Consider the following 20187-nt stretch of genomic DNA (forward strand, 5'->3'; position numbering starts at 1 on the left):
CTCTGCGGAGCTGCTGGCTGCCATGATTAGGAGAGGAGAGCCACGCTACTGTGCTGTGTTATGTGCAGGAAGCTAAATGTGTTGTGCTGCTGAATAGAGCCCCAAGAGAACAGCTCCATTCCCCTACCTGCATCAGAGAGATTGGGATACTACTGGATACAGTGATGCTGATAAGAGATTAGTCTTCTAAACACAAATAAACTCTGAAATGTAGACACCTGTGTGAATGTAGTCTTAAAGTAGAAGACCAGTCAAATACTATCTAAACTTAAACCTGCTCCCACCATTCTAGGGCCTATACTAACTACCCTGTAAAGGAAAGATGTCTATACTTACCCAATCTGAAGGTGCTCTGGTCCGGTCATGTGATCTCTCCAGTGCCAGGCTTCAGGAGAGGAGAGATCACTGACAACAGCTGCAATGCTTATGTGGTGACATCATCCGTAGGCTTACTATGGGGCTCTGTTGTTGACTGTCCCTCTTCTACACTGAAGCTGGGACTGAGAGACAATCATGTGACAGGACCGGAGCACTATCAGAATAGGTGAGTATAGACATCATAGTAACAGGGTAGTTACTATAGAGCAGGGGTCTCCAAACGTTTCAAACAAAGGGCAAGTTTACTGTCCTTGAGACTTTAGGGGAGCCAGACTGTGGCCAGTGGGGTAGAAAATGTCCCAGGCCTAGCATCACTGAAAACTGCCTCAGAGTTGGTGGTCAGTTATATAGCGCCTATGGTCAGTAGGAGGAGGAACAGTGCCCCATTATGGGAGACAGTGGAAGGAATTATGCCCCACTGTTGGTGTCAGTGAGAGAAACAGTGCCTCATATCTGTTGGAGGTATACTGCCCCAAGGGTCGGTTATAGGCCTGCAAAGGGTCGCATCTGGCCCTCGGGCCACAGTTTGGAGACCACTGCTATAGAGTTTAGAATGTGGTTGGGAGCAGGTTTAAGCTTAGATAGTATTTGACTGGACTTCTACTTAAGAAGCAGCGGGAAGCAGCTGGTTACGTAACTACTGTGGAGGAGCAGTTCAAATAGTACAAGAAGACAGGCAACACACAACATCTGATGTGATGTGAATGTACAATATATAAGTACCTTATAAAATAAATTTTCAGACTGATAGATATCTATCATTAACTACGAGGGGCGTTCAAGTCAAACTTGACTTTTAATTTTACAGGTATAAAAAGGGACGCTCATGTAGTAGCACCACATACAGTATTAAGTAGCAAGTGTGTCCTATTACTGATAGGCGGCGCACATGTCACAGGCCAGTCCAGAGACCTTTAATCAAGATAGTAGACAACAGTGTTAGTGTCGCATGGAACAGTGTGTGATGATAAAGTTTCTTCATTGAAGGCTTAAAACCCCTGGATATCAACATAAGATTTCAAGCACAGTACGGTGATGAGACACTCAGCCACAGTAAGACATTTGAATGGTGTAAACGTTTCAAAGATGGCCTTATGTCTGATCTTCAGGGATCCCTGAAGAAGTCATGTGATAAGTGACCCAACGTGTCGGACGGAAGCGTGGTGATGTGATTTCCGGTGCGGCGATGATCGCCACCATCTTTGTTTATCAAATGTGTTATGCCTTAAGAGGGTTCTTAGCCCTGGATTTCTATGAGAGTGCGATTTTGTGATTTATGTATTTATGGAATAAAAGTTGGTTGCACTATGAGAGGCTCCTCTCTCTATTTTATATATGTATTCCCGATTTGGCTACTGCCAGATGGATGAAGGAGCAACAGAGACACCTTTGGACAGCAGCATTTTAATCTAGCATTTTAATTAGCTGGCATTCAGCCCCACTAAAAAATTGGAGCTGAATGCCAGCTAACACTTTATAAGCAAGTACAGTTTTTCTTTCATTTTGGGACAAAGATTTTACATGAATAAATAAAAGCTGGCCATTGTAGGCACCCCTGTCATTGCTAAATGGTTTATCTCAATTCTCTAAATGCTACATCCGCAGGATAGCTTGTTCTGTTGAAAAACAACAGAATTGAAAATAAAAGGAAGAAAGCCTAAAAAAATAAATGCAGTCATCACTTCTAAGAATTAGTAAGCTTCAATAAATATTTGCTTTTTTGTTTAATACTGCTTTAACCCTAAAACCTAACACTTAACTGTGAGAAACATGGTGTCAAACCACTCCCTCTTCACCCACTTGTAACAAATGGCTGGTCAACTCACACTGAGCTGTCACTGATATGCAACAATATAACTCTCAGCCTCACTATGAACAAAGATTTTCTAGATTGCGGGAGCACAATTTAAGCACCAATAAACTGAGAATGATTGTCACCAGGTTTAGTTAATTAAAGTGTTACTAAACCCCGGACCCTGCATTCACTCTATCTGGTCTCTCACAGTACACAGAACATGGAAATGCAATTAGTAAATATAAACTGCTAAATACCTTTTCTCATCAGCAGTTAGAGCTGTCTTGTGATTTCTCTCAGTGTCCAGCAGAGCACATGTTAAAGCTTGTAGGAGTTTTCATTCTGCTGTAGGAAAATGAAGAACCCCTGACCTCTGTTTGGGCAGTGCTGATTCGCCCTGTGCTGATCACATGCACTCTCCCAAGAAAAAAAAAACCCTCTCTAGCAATACACACCAAACTGAGCATGTGTAGAGTGACTTTACATGATATGTCTTATCAGGAGATAAGAGGGAGACACTGGAAGAAGGGAAGGATAAGAGAAGTCAGAATCAAACATCCTTTTTACACAATGCGGATGATTAACCCCTTAGGTTCCACAGTGAGTAGAACGAGCATGCTTTACTGCATATACAGACTGATTTTACTGTTGTGGGTTTAGTAACACTTTAAGCAATTAACTTTTTACATTGCCACCAACTGTTCACAATATTAGTAATAACACTTAGAATAAATGTCTGTAACACACACTGTCACCAACAGGTACAGTATATCCAGAGATTTACACTACAGTAGCACTCTTCAGGAGAGAGGGATTATTTAAGTCATGCGTTAGCTCTTAGAGACAATTTTAACATTTTTCAAAAGTAATGAAAAGGTAAAAAAAATGGTGCAGATGAAATATTTACCAAAAAAAGTAACAAAGAGAAAACAATGCAACAGCAAAACAATTGGGTTGAAGAATGAAAAATATTGGTTCACCAGAGTCCAATCAACAAGCAAGATGGTAGAGTGGCTCTTCCTTGTTTTGATGGTAGAGGAGAGCTGTCAACTGCAGGTGCAGCCGCTCTTTTCTTGTCCATAAGGATGGTGTTGCCACAAATTATCTGACCAATCAAGAGGTTGAGGAGTGGCTGATGGGATGTCACTATGGGGTTTATTTACTAAAGCTGGAGAGTCCAGAATCAGACTCCCTTCTGCATAGAAACCAATCAGCTTCCAGGTTTCATTGCCAAAGCTTCATTGAACAAGCTGAGGTTAGAAGCTGATTGGTTTCTATGCAGAAGGGAGTCTGATTTTGGACTCTCCATCTTTAGTAAATAAACCCCTATGTTTCTGATCATGCCACAGATGCAGTTTTCTATAGGTATTAATATCTACACGGTACAGTCTGCTAACTTGCATGTTATGGTCCAGTGTGGAATTACCTTTTGATTGGATAAATATGAGGGGAGTCAGATGTCTACCTTACCCATGAGGGGTAATGTGCCCCGTTAACTTCCTAAGCCTTCTAATGTTGGCGTTTTGGGGCTTAAATCAATGCTAATTAGTTGATATATTGTGAGTAAACATGTCTTTATTCTGGCTGTACTGTTATTATCTCTTGTGTTATGAAGTACACTGTGGTTTTTGTTTATTTGCTACTAACTAGTCAGACAGGAATGTGGATTGTCCACCAGCTGAGCTATTTATGACTGCTAAGGGGTTTGAGACCAGGATAGATATCTGTTAAGATTCTAATAACTCAAGTTTAAGAGTTTGACAGATTAACAAAGACACCCAGAATGAATTGCATATTGGTTAATAGGTTGGAGAGGGCTGGCATGCATCCTCTCGATGGACTTATAAGAATGTTCTGTTACAAATTTATTGCTAGATCATTCCATTATTTATGGTTTGCAAATAGAGGTATATCATTTACTGTATATACTCGAGTATAAGCCGACCCGAATATAAGCCGAGGTACCTAATTTTACCACAAAAAACTGGGAAAAACTATTGACTCGAGTATAAGCCGAGGGGGGAGGAATAGTGCCCCATCATTGGTGTCAGTGGGAGGAGTAGTGCCCCATCATTGGTGTCAGTGGGAGGAATAGTGCCCCATCATTGGTGTCAGTGGGGGGAGGAATAGTGCCCCATCGTTGGTGTCAGTGGGGGGAGGAATAGTGCCCCATCATTGGTGTCAGTGTGGGAGGAATAGTGCCCCATCGTTGGTGTCAGTGGGGGGAGGAATAGTGCCCCATCGTTGGTGTCAGTGGGGGGAGGAATAGTGCCCCATCGTTGGTGACCCCTGCTCCAGCCTGGGCTCACTCGCTCCCTCCCTCTCCCATGGTACACACTTACCGGTCAGATGTCTTCCTTCTCCGGCCGCTCTCCTCCTCTTCACTCGCTCGATCTTCGCGGTGCCGCTCGGCTCCTCCTCTCCAAGCTCCACCTCCTCGCCGGTGATTGGGCGCCTGTGTGCCTCTCCTGAGCTACAGTTCCGGTGGCCAATCACCGGCGAGGATTGATCCCGGGGGTGTGTCCAGATGACAGGGACGGCATGTCGTCTGCAGACGTTGACTCGAGTATAAGCCGAGGGGGCCGTTTTTCAGCACAAAAAATGTGCTGAAAAACTCGGCTTATACTCGAGTATATACGGTATTTGCTAAATAATGGTATAGGAGAATGTTTATGGCTAAGCTTAAAGCTAATCTCTACCGTACACTATACTACTCCGGCTTGACCCAAACAAACTATGTCCCCCACTAACCTCTGAGGTCGCTGGATGTGCCATATAAACTGTATGTAGCTGTGGCTACTTACAGCATACAGGACTGTGCTCCGGGTTTGAGCAGAGACTTCCAGTCTCAGACAGGGTCTATCACAGTGGTGCTCAGCCATTTACAGTAAGCAATGTGTTCTATCAATGAATACAAAGCTTCCTTTGATTGGCTGACTCAGAGGTTGTGACATCACCAGCCCGCCTCTCTCACAAAATTTCTTTAATCCTAATACTAAACTTAAAGCATATCTAAAGCCGACATTTTTATTTGACATTTGACAGAGTAAGTACATCTTCAAAGCCCTGTCAGGTTCTTTTTGCTGTCTCTATTCCTTATAGTGAGATTTACCCTCTCTTTCTGACAATTGTCAGGGATGCAGAAAATGATGGTAAAGCCAAAATGTTACAGTTGCCACCAGAACAGGTATAAAGGGCAAATACTCTTTGTGGATACCAGTTTAAATGGGGTTTTTATTTTTGTGAATAGACACTTTAATCAACTCTACCTAAAACTAAAAAAAAAATGGCTTTAGGTTTTAACCCTTACCCAACTCCTGACCCTAACCTTAATCATAATCTAGCCTCTAACTCCCTGACCCTAACCATAACAATGACATAACCCCAGACACTTAATCCTCTTCTTCAAAAAACCCAGCCTCTGCTCATAGATCAATGTGCATTCAGATGTCATTGCCAAAATCCACTGATCCAAACATTATGAAGATGCATATGTTTTCCCCTAGCTCAGCTGATCTGTGTTGGTTTATAATGTACAGTGAGGTCAATTTTCTATTTTTAAATTTGCTATTAGCCTGATGGGGTGTTATAAAAGGATGTGAATTGCTGAGCTAGCATGGAATGTGAACACTTCAGTGAGCTGTCCCCTATGGGTTTTAATTATGGTTTCCCAACAATCAAGTGGACTTGTTATTAGGCAAAATAACGTACTTCTGTGCAGCAGAAGGGTAAAAAAAGATTATCGCCCTATACTTATCACAAATGTTTTCAGTAACTATGTTGCCATAGCATGGAATGCTCATTTATCCATTTGTGCAACTCCTTGCAGGTATACTCACTGTGTGGTGACCACCAAAACAGTTAGAAAGGTGTCCGTATTTTCTACAGAGCAGATATATACAAACACATAGTCCTGAATGCAGACCAAACTATGCATGTTTCTAGACTTGTTTATGGAGAAGTATATGTTTATCACCACATTAATTTATATACATCATGCGGTGCTCATATTAAAAGTACATATCCATAGTTATTTTTTATTTTTTATGCAGGCGCTGCACAGCAGATGAGCATCATGGTACTCACCCTAACCCCAAACACCTTAAATATTCACCTCTATGAAGGGCACTGAAACCTTCTTATATCATAAAAAAGGGCTCCTGACACATTTTCTCTCTTTAATTTACTCTTCCAATCTGCCATTGTCTGCATCCAATGTACTTAATACTTCTTGTATGAAGTTACACATACCCAGACACAATTATGTTGCCACCTGGATGTGCACAGAATAAAACAATGATTTAATAGGATAAACTATTTAGAACAATATCTTCTAGTCTATGCTTATTAAGCATAAAAAAGCGGGTCACTATCACACATTGTTAGGAAAATTGCTTGTCTCAAACTGCCCAGTGTATTCTGCATGAAAAGAACAATCTTTAAAGTAGGGATGAATTATATTTAAAGTCTTCATTGCCCTTAAAATTTTGGTAAAAATCTAAAGCTTTTGTTAAAATGTTGCCATTTTGGTGAATTGTGTTGCAGTCAGTTGAGAATGTGAAATTAACGTTTTTAGATGTGCAGTTATGTTAAATAGTTCCCAGGGAAGCAGAAGCCCCTTTCAACTGTTCTGGGTCATTTTTTTTTTTTTTTTTTGCCAAAAGGGCCCTTTATTGCCAAAAGGGCCTCATTATGTTCTTTTCACAGGAAAATAGAAGTGACAGAACAGACGTACAAAAAGGGAAAAAAACACAAATACAAAGAACATTAAATGAAATAAGCTATCCTAAATAAACCCCCCACCAAAAAAAAAGAAAAACATACCCCCCAAAAAAGATTTCAATCTAATTTGCCAAATCAGTTCAATGAGCAAAATTAACAGCTTCTTCTTTACCGATGACAAAACTAGTAATTTTGTGGCAAAGTCAGTTTCATTAGAGTCATTATGCTCATCGTCTTTCAGATATTAAAATGGTTTTGAATAGAAGTAATATGCCTGATGATTTGTGTGTAAAATCTCAGGGCTGCCATTCCACTGTATGAAACAGCTAGTATTCAAGGTTCATGATGCAAATTCATTGATTTGACATTTTAAGCCTCATGTTTTGACTGGAATTTTTAGTTTCAAAAACTGCAATTGACAGGAATGCCTGTAAATACATTTTATCTAGTTTTCAAGCAGTAAAATAAGGAGAAAAGCTGCACACTGCTTTTCACACAGCTACAGAAAGGGCAGCTAAAAATATGCTTTTGTTATTTGAAATCCAAAATCTTAAATTAAAAAGGAAACACAGTTTTTCAAATTACACACTTTGGGAACTCTAGATGAATTATATTTTGTATTTCATGGCTTCTCCTTCCTCCCTCATCAAAATGTCAATATTTTTAAATAAAACCAATTTTTCTTTCCAGCCATATTTTAGACCCAGTGACATCATCACTGGGTCTCTATGCTTCTTGATGCAATGCAAGCAGATCATGCCTTGCAGGATTGGCCAGCAGGGTGTTGTAAATAGCTACATTATGGACAGAATGCGATACTCAGAAAAAATTTCCAAAAATTATGCTTTATTACACATTAATGATTGACACTCGGGCAATCGCCCTGGTTTACCATCACCTCAGTATGAGACAATACACACAGACCTAAAACCATTAAAATAACACCAAGACCGGTCTGGATATATATGTGCTGCAAAGGCTATGACCACCATAGTCTAAAGCATTTGCAGCACCGCACATTGGTTACACTCCCAGTAGGAGGTATCTTCAAAAATTATACCATGGGTATATAATATCACATGTTATGCATATAAGCACATAAAGTTACCACATAGGTTTACACTCCCTAAAGGAGGTGTTTTCAAAAAATTGTACCATAGGTATATACAGTGATCCCTCATTTTTCGCGGTTAATGGGGACCAGAACCTACCGCAAAAGCTGAAAAACCGCGAAGTAGTATTTGCCCCTAGGAATTTAAGACAAAAATGACAACAGTAATGTACAGTATACGTATTTACTTAAACGTGTCAGTGCTAATTACAATAGGGTTACTGTAATTACAAAACCTTATACAGTAATAAACATTAATCAACATTGCTTTCTGAGAGAGGCGAAGAGTCTTGTGTTGGTGGCGGAGGAGAGGCTCTCACTTGACTCGGAGACTCTTCTGCTGGAGGCGCTGACGGTAGAGCCGGGGGCTTTATTTTGGAGAGAAACATGGTGATGGGTAGTTGTTGTCTTTGTTTTTTCTTTTCCTTCAAAATTCCCCTGTACAAGGACATAACCCCGTCAACGCGATTGCTGAACTCGACAGCTCGAACCATATTGTCATCAATGTCTTGTGCAAATTGTTGCATCGCTCTTGCCATGTTGCACAATTGTTGCAGATTCTCCAGGGTAAGGCCACACTTTTCAGTTTCTTCTTCGTCTTCCTCTTCGTTTTCTTCCTCACTTGCAGACTTTGTCATCTCAAGGAGGTCTTCATCGCTCAGTGGGTCCGAGTGGCAATCGATAAGGGCGCTGATGTCTTCTTCTGTCATGTCGACAAATCCTTCATTCCTTATGATGTGAGCCAGCCTCACCGCCTTCTCCACCGCTGAGTGATGAACTTCTTCAGGAGTGAAGCCTGGATAGTCGTGCACCACGTTCGGCCATAATTTCTTCCAGCTAGATTTTATGGTCTCATTCTTCATGTCCTTTAATGCTTGCTGAATATTAGACAAACATGAGGCAATGTCGTAACTGCGCCAGTATGCTTTCAAGGTGAATTCATCATTGGCATCGTCAACTGCTGAGATGAGGCTCTACATCGTGGAGCGAGTGTAGAGTGCCTTAAAGGCACGAATGACACCTTGATCCATCGGCTGAATTAGAGATGTAGTGTTCGGGGGCAGAAACTCTATCTGCACACCGTCATATTGCAGGTCCGTTGCATGGCCTCCTGCACAGTCCATCAGGAGAAGGACCTTAAAGGGGAGGCCCTTTTCAGCCAGATACAGCTTCACCTGGGGAATGAAGCAATGGAGGAACCATTCAAGGGTCAGAGCTTTCGTTATCCAGGCCTTGGAGTTATGCATCCAGAACACGGGCAACAGGGCCATATTTTTGTTTTTTAATGCCCGTGGTTTTTTGGCTTTATAAATAAGGCCTGGCTTAAGCATAAAACCTGCAGCATTGCCAGTCATGATGACAGTCACACGGTCTTTGTGAGCCTTGAAGCCTGGCCTCTTCACTTCGTCCTTGAAGAGGAATGTACGTGAAGGCATCCTCTTCCAAAAAAGGCCTGTTTCATCCATGTTAAAAACTTGTTCAGGAAGGTAGCCTCCCTCACTAATGAGGTTAGGAAACTTTTCCTCCACGTAACGACAAGCAGCATCGTTGTCAGCAGAGGAAGCCTCACCATACAGAAGCACATTTCTGAGGCCGTATCTTTTTTGAAATTTTTCAAACCAACCTTTGCTGGCTGAAAAGCCTCGTCCGTGAGGAGGCGAATCACTCCTGGCAGCGCTAGTACTGGCTTGAGGTTCAGCACCTTCTTCAGCCTCTTCATTGTCGTCATCAGGCAAGATTTGGTCGTAGAGAGCTTTGGCCTTTGTCCTGATCATATTAGTGTCCACACTCACTGTCTTTTTCCTGCAATCAGCAATCCACAATGCCAGTGCACCTTCCATTTTCACAATTCTGTTATTACGTGGAGTTATCACACGTTTTGCTTCTTTGTTGAAGGTTATTGAAGCAGTTTTGCGGATGTTTGCCTCCGCTTTCTTGATGTACCGCACTGTAGATTCATTCACCCCGTAATGGCGTGCCACAGATGCATAACTTCTGCCCTCTTTGATCATATCTAAAAGTTTCACTTTATCGCTGATGGTCATCATCTTCTTCCTCTTGGGCGCCCCGGAGGAAGCTTTCGCAGGTGCACAGCGCTTAGGCGGCATTATAAGGGCTCCTTCATGCAGGGATCCTTCTCTCTCGCGCATCAACACAATGTGGCTGCTGACCCGCGAAGAACTGAAGCCGCAAAACATGAAGCGCGAAGTGGCGAGGGATCACTGTAATATCACATGCAAGCATAAAGGCAAATACAGTTACCACCTGGAGAGAAGCATAACCCTAAGCCTATAAAGGCAATATGGGTAGAAAATTGAATGAAAAAAGGGGGGGATGAACCCCAATAATATGATGATGGATTTATGCAGTTCAGCCCTGTTGAGGCACATGTGGTTGGGGCCCATCTATCTGTAATATACGTAAATAATTGCAAAAATTCTTATATATGAAAGAGTCCCTGTCGGTGTCTTGATGGAGAGATGGATGCAAATAGCAGAGGCCTGCTTTATATGGTTTCTTCACCACAACATGTGGACTGCAAACCACTTTAATATTTGAAATTAGATGAGGCCCAATAGGTCTTCCGCCTAATAGGTCTGTGTGTATTGTCTCATACTGAGGTGATGGTAAACCAGGGCGATTGCTCGAGTGTCAATCATTAATGTGTAATAAAGCATAATTTTTGGAAATTTTTTCTGAGTATCGCATTCTGTCCATAATGTAGCCGCTTTCTTGTGAATCTCTTTTCACAAATCTCTTTTTGGTCTGCATATTTTTTGGCTACTGGATGGAAGCCATATATTGGGTGATACAGTAATTTATATTTGAACCTCTAAATCTATCTTTTATTAACTGTTGTAAATAGCTATCTGAAAATATCACAGCTCCCTGCTCAAGTGACTACCAGAAAATAATTAATGGAATTTTATGGTTACAGCATGACCTCCCTCTTAGATTGTAAGCTCCAAGGAACAGGGTCCTCCTAGCCCTCTTGTATTGAACTGTATAGTTGCTGTATTGTCTCCCTTTTATTGTAAAGCTCTGAGCAAACTGTTGCCACTACACAATACAATACAAAAATAGTTATTTTTGACATTCCAATTCAAGCTTACTTGATAAACCTATCTTTCATGTTGTACGTTCTGCCTGTCTGTTGGCCATCTCATGCCACAATTTTCTGGATTCCCTGCATGCTTTGTAGCTTCTCCTCTGCTGTCCACTTTTGATTTCTAATAACAACTATGACTCTAATAACTATCCCATTGTGCCTTGCTGCCTCCAGGCAGTGATTCCTGTACTGACTCTGCCTCCTGAAACTCCTCCTCTCGGCTGCTCTGTAGTGCAGAAGGCAGGCTCTGTGAAATGTGTGACACATCGGTGTCCACTCACAGGGCATAGAGATTACGTGTCACAGAACTCAAATGTGGAGGGAATTTCACAAAGTAAGCAAACAAATTTCAAGATTGTTCAGGGTAATAGGGGTAGGCTAGAAATAATTGAAATACAATGTGGAATTTAATATATGATTTTACATTTTGACCATAGATATGCTTTATATCTCTTAGTAGCAAGAGCTTAAAATTGCATATGCAAATATTACATATCGCAATATGTTGTGCCTGTGTGTGTTTTTATGTCCAAAATCAGATATGACCTTTTTTCATAATTGTGCACATACAGTAGCAATGCACTATTGTGTTACATTGCATATGTATTGGAGTGCCATCCAAAATGATTAGCAATGCATCTCACCAATGTGCATAACCAGTGGTGTATTTAGGTTTCGTGCTGACCTAGGCAACACAAAAATTGCCCCCCCAATGGAGAGACCCTGACACCGACCAGCACCCCCGCCCCCATGAAGAGAGCCTGACTATGTACATTGACCAACAACACCCCAGGCCTCACCCGCACCCAAAAGAGCCTTCCACTACCACCTTCCCCCATATACTGGCAACCCCCCCCCCGACTTTGCGAGAGAGAAGACACTCACCTTCACAGCTCCGGACATCCCTGGGAACAAGAGTCAGGCTCTGCATACACCATCAAGCATCCCGCAGCCTCTCTCAGGTTCCCATGCTGCGTGTGTCCCTTCTCCCATCCCATCTTTTGGGGGGCAGCATACCTTGTGGTAAATACGCCCCTGTGCGTAACAGCAAAGCAAAAATGTGTATACACTGGTTTCCCCTTTCTTATTCCATCCAGTATTTTCTTATTATTATTTCCCTTACCTCTCCTTTTTAATTTTTTCGCACCCCTCTGGCTCAAGTTGCACATTCGCTCCTACCCTAAGTAAAAACTTTTTCTGTTGTTTTGGATATATTTCCCATCGCTTCCTATCCTGAAAAGAATTGAGGGGAAATCTTCAAAAAGTGACACAGGGACACAGGCAGCAATAAAATTTGACAGAGATTCTAATACTTTTTTACTCATTGAAAATGCAATAAAATATTTTGCTTGCTGTTGGGCTTTAATAGTAACGATCGATTGCTAAGCAGATGGAACAAATGGCCACCTATGGTGGCAGCTACACATGTAACACGTATTTGCAAATAATTGCACATATTTCCAGCATTGTGAAATCACGCAAAACGAATTTCTATTACATGTTACTAGTGCAATTTACACAATAGGGCACCATTTGTTCCATCCGATTAGCAATTGATCTTTGTTCTTAGCATAGGGATTTAAGTAGCATGATTTAGCTGCTAAAATCCCCATGTAGCTCTAGCCTTTTACTGGATGACTATTTTCTATTTCTATTTATATTACGGAATCTCTAAATTATTTTCAGTCCGCTACAGAATTAGATATCTTTTTTCATATGTCTCATACTGCTTTCCCCATTACAACAACACATTTGTACTGGTATTTCTTATAACATCATTGTTTACTACACCTGTTTGTTCTTGCCTTTGATCAGAATTTTCCCAACATTAAACTGAACCTGAAAGCCTGTAAGCAGTAAACATATCTATATATAGAACAGAAGACTTAAGCACCAATGAACAGAAAACATAAGTACTGATAGACAAATTGTGACTGATTTGTGTAAAAGAAAAAAAGAAATAAAACTGGAATAAAAGTGATGCCTTTTTATTGGAAAGAAAAACATGGTTAGATGCCATTTATATAGAGACAACAATTTACACAGCACTTTAAATTCACATCTTTCTCTGCCCTCAAGTGCTTACAATCTAAGGTACCAATTACACGTGTATAGGAGCCAATTATCCTACCAGCATGGCTTTGGAGTGTGAGAGGACACAAGAGTACCCACTTTTCACGCAAGCCCAGGAAGAACATGCAACTGGGGACACCAGTGCTTCAGGGCAAAGGTGATAACCACTAAGCCACTGTGTTGTTCATGTATGTGGTTTCAGAATTTAATCACTTAGCTCTATACCAGGAGTGTCCAACCTTTTGACTTTCCAAGGCCACATTGGAAGTTCAGAGGAATTGTCTTGGGCCACACATAAAATACACTAGCAATAAGGATAGCTGATGAGCAGAAAAAGTCAGGCAGATGCTAACAATCACTGATATAGATAATGTACCTGAGTAATAAAAGTTCGTTTTTTGGAATATTTTTTATAAAAAAAAAGTAAAAGAGGGCAACATAAAACTAGAGCGATATGACACTGTTTCTCAAGGTGCTCATTAGATATTTGAAAATAGTTGCTCACAAATATAGGTTCTGCCGAAAACTGATGATATGACTAAGGCATGATTGGGAAAAGTAGGATATTTTTCTTTCGAAGGAGAAAATCTTTTAAAAAGACACTGTCACATTTTAATTTGGCCGTATGTGTTTACCAAGTGTAAATGCAAATTTACAAAAAATTCCCCCCAAAAATCAACATTTTAAAATAAGTTTACAATTTTGTGTTGGGCTGCATTCATAGCCATCTTAGGCCTGTGGGCTGTAGATTGCACACCCCTAATCTATATCCTCACTATTAAATACCATGTGGGGGGGGGGGCTGACTTGGCACATGGAGCAGTGAGATGTGTTTTCCAGTGGTTCCTGGTTCTCTCAGCTTATCTAGCATCAGCAACTCGGTGCAGACCTCACTTCACTGCTCCTATGGGCAAACATCAGAACATGGAGACATGGCAGCCTGGTTTTGGCCTCTCTACCGCCACCATCGACTGTTTTTTTACCTGATCTTCAGCTGCAGCCTCCCATCTGCACAGCTCCAAGATGGCTCAGACATCTTCTTCTCCTTCCCAGTGGCAGCCTCAGACACCCCTGCAGATGAGCTCCAATGGCCGCACACCATCTCCTGGTGGGTCTGATATAGGATATCTACCTGCTCCAGTAGTTTGTCCCAGGCATCCGTCTGCTCTAGGGATGGATGGGACATAAAATCCTACATAAAAGCTCTGCCCATTAACATGGACCTTGAGCAATATGTGAAATAAATGGAGCATACCTAGAAGAAGGAGCTTTCTAAGCTAAAGAAAGACCTGGGGGTGCAGATGTAGGACATTGAAAATGGCCTTTATGGGGCTTTGCAATCCCAGGAGGAGACATTGAATAACCACAAAATTTTAATCAACAAATAATGTACCAGCAGGATGACACTGAGAATAGAAAAGGCCATAATAATATTAGAATCCGGGGTGTACCCGAGTCTGTGGAGACTAAAGATCTTGCATCTGCAATAATATCCATCTTCAATCAACTTCATAAACCTAAAGATGCACACATTGAATTAGACTGGGTTCATCGCACCTCCGGCCCACAGAACCCTGATCCTTCCTTTGTGAGAGACACCTTGTGTAGGGTTCATTTCTACAAGGCTAGGGAGGAAATTATCCAACTTTCCAGAACACAGGATACCATTCTGTTTAATGACCATTCTGTTTAATGACACACCGGTCAAGCTCTTTTTGACCTCTCCCGCCAAAAGCTTACCATGAGATGAGCATTGAAACCTGTCACTCAACTACTACAGGATCGCTATATCAAGTACTCCTGGGGTTTCCCCTTTTAACTACTCCACCACCAAGGAAAGCCTACTGTGTTTCGCACCTTCGGTGATCTTCCAAATTTCCCTGGGACTTTTGAACTGCCTCAAGTCTCTCTCTCCTGTTGCTCCTACCACTCCTGGCCTCCCTGTAGCTCCTCAGTGGCAATGCCAGAGCAAGAAGAAGAGACCAAAATCTACACCTCAAAGTGATCCGGATACCTGATCTCTATCAGCACAATGCCTTGTGTCCGATTACCCCTGCAATAGATATTTGCCTTCTCTACATACCTGGACTTTAGTTTTCCCCAAAGTCTTTCCTGGTGATTCCTAGTGCAACTTTATAGGTCATTTCACCTGTTTGCATGTGACAAGCCTTGTGTCTGATTATGCATTTATGTTTATAAAGTTCCTATAGATTTCTGGTTACCTTATCTCATTATTTTTGATGTGATATTGCTATTTGGTGCCTCCAGATATTGTGTTTTGTATAATGCTGTCCACCTTTTGACTGAGATGAGTCTGGTGCATACAGACAAGGCTCCCTATGGTTCTCTCCCTCTAAACTTTCCTATGCACATTTTAGTCCTCTTTCATATATTTTTCCCTTGCCACTCTGTTTCTTTTTTTCTATTCTCTTTAGCCACCTAGAAGACTTTTTTGTTCTCTTTTTGACCATACCGATGTAGCCAGGTGCTGACATTATGTCATTTAGGGACATTTACAGATGAGACTATGGGTAATTCTCTTTCCCCCTCATGCTCCATACTGGGACTGCTACATCACTTCTTGTTAGCAGAGTGGATCCTGTTCTTCTGACAGTAGAGGATCATGGGACCTGTAGACCTATAGCAAATACATACCTCATTTCTTAGTGCTGTTTGAATTACAACTACCAGAGAGCTGGGGATCCAGGAGGTTACTGGGAGAGCAGCTATATTCTACAGCAAGGAAATGGGTGGGCCTCTTGGTGAAGGATTCAGAGCTGAGCACAGGGAGACTGCTGTTCTCCTCCAGAGGCAGATTGCTGTAGTTAGCCACCAGGTTTGCACACATCTCAGGAGGGATTTTGTCCCACTCCTCTTGGCAGATCCTCTCCAAGTCATTAAGGTTTGGTGGCTGACATTTGGCAACTCGAAATCCAAGACCCATTTTCAATGCCCCATTTTCAATGCCCTGGCTGAGGGAAGAAGGTTCTCACCCATTGCCATGTCCATTGTCCCTTTGATGTGGTGTAGTTGTCCTGTCCCCTTAGCAGAAAAACACCACCAAAGCAGAATGTTTCCACCACCATGCTTGACAGTTGGGATGGTGTTCTTGGGGTCATAGCCAGCATTCTTCCTCCTCCAAACACGGCAGGTTGAGTTGATGCCAAAGAGCTTGATTTTGGTCTCATCTGACCACAACACTTTCAAGCAGTCCTCCTCTGCATCATTCAGATGTTCAACTTCAGACGGGCTTTTCGTGAGCAGAGGGACCTTGCGGGCACTTCAGGATTTCAATCCTTGTTGGCATAGTGTGTTACCAATTGTTTTCTTGTTGACTGTGGTCCCAGCTGCCTGGAAATCGTTGACAAGATCCTCACGTGTAGTTCTGGGATGATTCCTCACTGTTCTCATTACCATTGACACTCCACGAGGTGAGATGTTGCACGGTGCACCAGACCTAGGGAGACTGACAGTTGTTTTGTGTTTCTTCCATTTGCGAATGATTGCACCAACTGTTGTCACCTTCTCACTAAGTTGCTTGGTGATAGTTTGGTAGCCCAGTCCAGCCTTGTGTAGGTCTACTATCTTGTCCTTGACGTCCTTGGACAGCTCTTTGGTCTTTACCATGGTGGAGAGTTTGGAATCTGATTGATTGCTCCTGTAGACAGGTACCTTTTATACAGGTAGCAAAATGAGATTAGCAGCACTCCCTTTAAGAGACTGCTTCTAATATCAGCTTGTTACCTGTATGAAAGACACCTGGAAGCCAGAAATCCTGCTGAATGATAGGGGATCAAATTCTTATTTCCCTCATAAACATGCAAATCAGTGCATAATTTGTTAAACATGCATTGCTTTTGAATTTTTTGTTGCTATTCTGTCTCACAGTGTAACAATACACCTACCATTCGATTTTTAGACTGATCATTTCTTTGTGAGTGGGCAAGCATTCAAAATCAGCAAGGGATCAAATACTTATTTCCTTCATATATATATATATATATATATATATATATATTGTGAGGGTAGCTCAGGTGGGGGATCACCTTCCCTGGGAAAAAGGTAGACCGCACAGCAGGCTTTCTTTAAAATCTGGCTGGTCGTCAGTTTTATTAAAGGTTGCAAAATATTAAAACCAAACGAAACACAAGATAAATCCTTGCCCTCCAGGCACTAACTAAACATGGAAGTTTTTCCTATCTCACTGGTGAAGGGCTTCTCTCTGTCACCAACCAAAACAATAAGCAAACCTTTTTTCTTGTTTGCATAACAATCACTTTCATGCACAGCTCTCTCAGAAATGTCTCTCTGAATCCCAGGCCACGAGCAGCTCCTTGCTCCAGCTCTGCCTTATTTATAGCACCTGCTGGTGGTCATCAGTGGACCACAAAATCAGGTCCGGAACCACCTTTGCCATAGTGGCCCAGAAAACCAGGAGTGGATTTCACCTTAAACTTCCAAGTATGACCGAATGCGAGGTGACACATAGGGGTTTATTTACTAAAGCTGGAGAGTCCAAAATCAGACTCCCTTCTGCATAGAAACCAATCAGCTTCTAACCTCAGCTTGTTCAATGAAGCTTTGGCAATGAAACCTGGAAGCTGATTGGTTTCTATGCAGAAGTGAGTCTGATTTTGCACTCTCCAGCTTTAGTAAATAAACCCCATAGCGTCCATCGATCACCTCGCCGTTCATACTGTCACTATATATATATATATATATTTATATATATATAAAATTCTTTGCATTCCCCATTGTGATGCCTGTGGCCCAGTGGGAGCTGATAGGTCAACAAGCCTATTCTTCCCCTTCTTGCTGCTGACGCTGCAGTTACAAAGTTACAACGTACCATTTGTGACTGTATAATTTGTTAACCGTTACTATTTGGTTATTTCCATTTTATCAGTGTTTTGATTTATGCATTAACTGGGTATGTACCTCCTAAACCTTCAATCTGTGGTCTACTCTTTTGAAGGAGCGTAATATAAAAGTGTTACTAAAGAATTGTATCGCTTGCATTATTATTTCATACTGTTGGAATATGTCTGAGGTGTTGGGAGGCTTGCAAAGTCAGGGCAACCATCGGGAACAAGCACTATTAGAGGGCCCTTCAGGGATAGTGCTACACCTATATTGCATGATTGGGAAAAATACTTCATGAATCTGTTCTCCTTTAACTGTTGGGGGTTAATGTCCAGGATCCTTCCCCAGCCTGGGTCGGCTGAGTGACATCAGTCGACAGCGGGCTTCAACCCGCTGTCAGCTGAATACGGGTCACAGGAGTAGGGCAGTGTCACAGATGGGGGGATTTACTAAATTACTAAAAATCTGGTGCAGCTCTGCAAGCTTCATTGAACAAGCTGAAGTTAAAAGCTGATCAGCTACCATGCACAGCTGCACCAGATTTTGCACTCTCCAGTTTTAGTAAACCAACCCCGGAGCCTGAAGACATGTAAGAATTGAAAAGTAGTCTTTCTGCTATACAGCCTGTAGTATATCAGAGGTAGGCAGTTAAAAATAGTATATGCTTTTGCTTTTATAACTGTGCCTTTGGGTATATGGCTAAAGTTTCTCTCTAAACCTATGACTTTTGATTCCAAATGATTTTTTTTAGTTGCCTGTGCTCACAGAAAGGTGAGGAATTAGCTTTAGAGAAATCTAGAATTTGCACTGTAGTTACCTATTAAGAACATCTTGCATGTCACTGCCTAAACATTGTCTCACCATAATGGACCATGATTAAAAGGTGATCAATTCAAAATCTCTTATGGTTTGACAATGAATATTTAACCACAGTGATTCTGAATATGTAATTATATTTTATTTCATTCCTTTCACCTTGTGCTTTCTCGTTATACTTCTTGTTACAGCCTTATTTTAACATGTAACGCACACACACCAATCTTGTTCTGCATAGGGAAACACAATCTGGTCACATTTAGCAGTTAAAGGGTAACTCCACTTTCATGGGAAAAAAGGGCAATGTATATAAAAAAAAGGCAGTGCTGGAAAATAATGGTGGCCACACAAAATATTGACACTTTTGGCCCAATTTGGACATTTTTACTTAGAGGTGTACTCACTTTTGTTGCCAGCGGTTTAGACATTAATGGCTGTGTGTTGAGTTATTTTGAGGGGACAGAAAATTTACACTGTTATACAAGCTGTACACTCACTACTTTACATTGTAGCAAAGTGTCATTTCTTAGTGTTGGCGCATGAAAAGATGTAATAAAATATTTACAAAACAGTGAGGGATGTACTCACTTCTATGTATGTATATATATATATATATATATATATATATATACTGTATATATACACACACTGTATGGCCAAAAGTATTGGAATGCCTTCCTTTACACGCACATGAACTTTAATGGCATCCCAGTCTTGGTCCGTAGGGTTCACTATTGAGTTGGCCCACCCTTTGCAGCTATAACAACTTCATCTCTTCTGGGAAGGCTATATACAAGGTTTAGGAATGTATCTATGGGAATGTTTGACCATGCTTCCAGAAGTGCACTTGTGAGGTCAGGCACACTCTTCATCCAAAGGTTTTTTCTCGGATTGAGGTCAGGACTCTGTGCGGGCCAGTCAAGTTCCCCCCCCCAAACTTGCTCATCCATGTCTTTATGGACCTTGCTTTGTGCACTGGTGCACAGTCATGTTAGAATAGGAAGGGGCTATCCCCAAACTGTTCTCACAAAGTTGGGAGCATGAAATTGTCCAAAATGTCTTGGTGTGCTGACGCCTTAAGAGTTCCCTTCACTGGAACTAAGGGGCCAAGCCCAACCCCAACCCCTGAAAAAAAAAACTCCACACCATAATCCCCCCTCCACCAAACTTTACACTTGACACAATGCAGTCAGGCAAGTACCATTCTCCTGGCAACCCCCAAACCCAGACACATCCATCAGATTGCCAAACAGAGAAGTGTGATTCATCACTCCAAAGAACATGTCTCCACTGCTCTAGAGTCCAGTGGCGGCATGGTTT

General features: G+C 41.7%; 1 protein-coding gene across 2 annotated transcripts in view; it reads right to left on the reverse strand.

Moving 5' to 3' along the window:
• PRKCG (protein kinase C gamma) overlaps positions 1-20187 on the reverse strand; it is a 470455-nt gene that overhangs the window by 118168 nt on the left and 332100 nt on the right. The gene's annotated exons all lie outside the window — the stretch shown is intronic.

The sequence above is a fragment of the Staurois parvus genome, unplaced genomic scaffold, assembly GCF_062004578.1.
Source record: "Staurois parvus isolate SC_StPar_1 unplaced genomic scaffold, SC_StPar_1.0 ptg000548l, whole genome shotgun sequence".
NCBI classification, from domain to species: Eukaryota; Metazoa; Chordata; class Amphibia; order Anura; family Ranidae; genus Staurois; species Staurois parvus.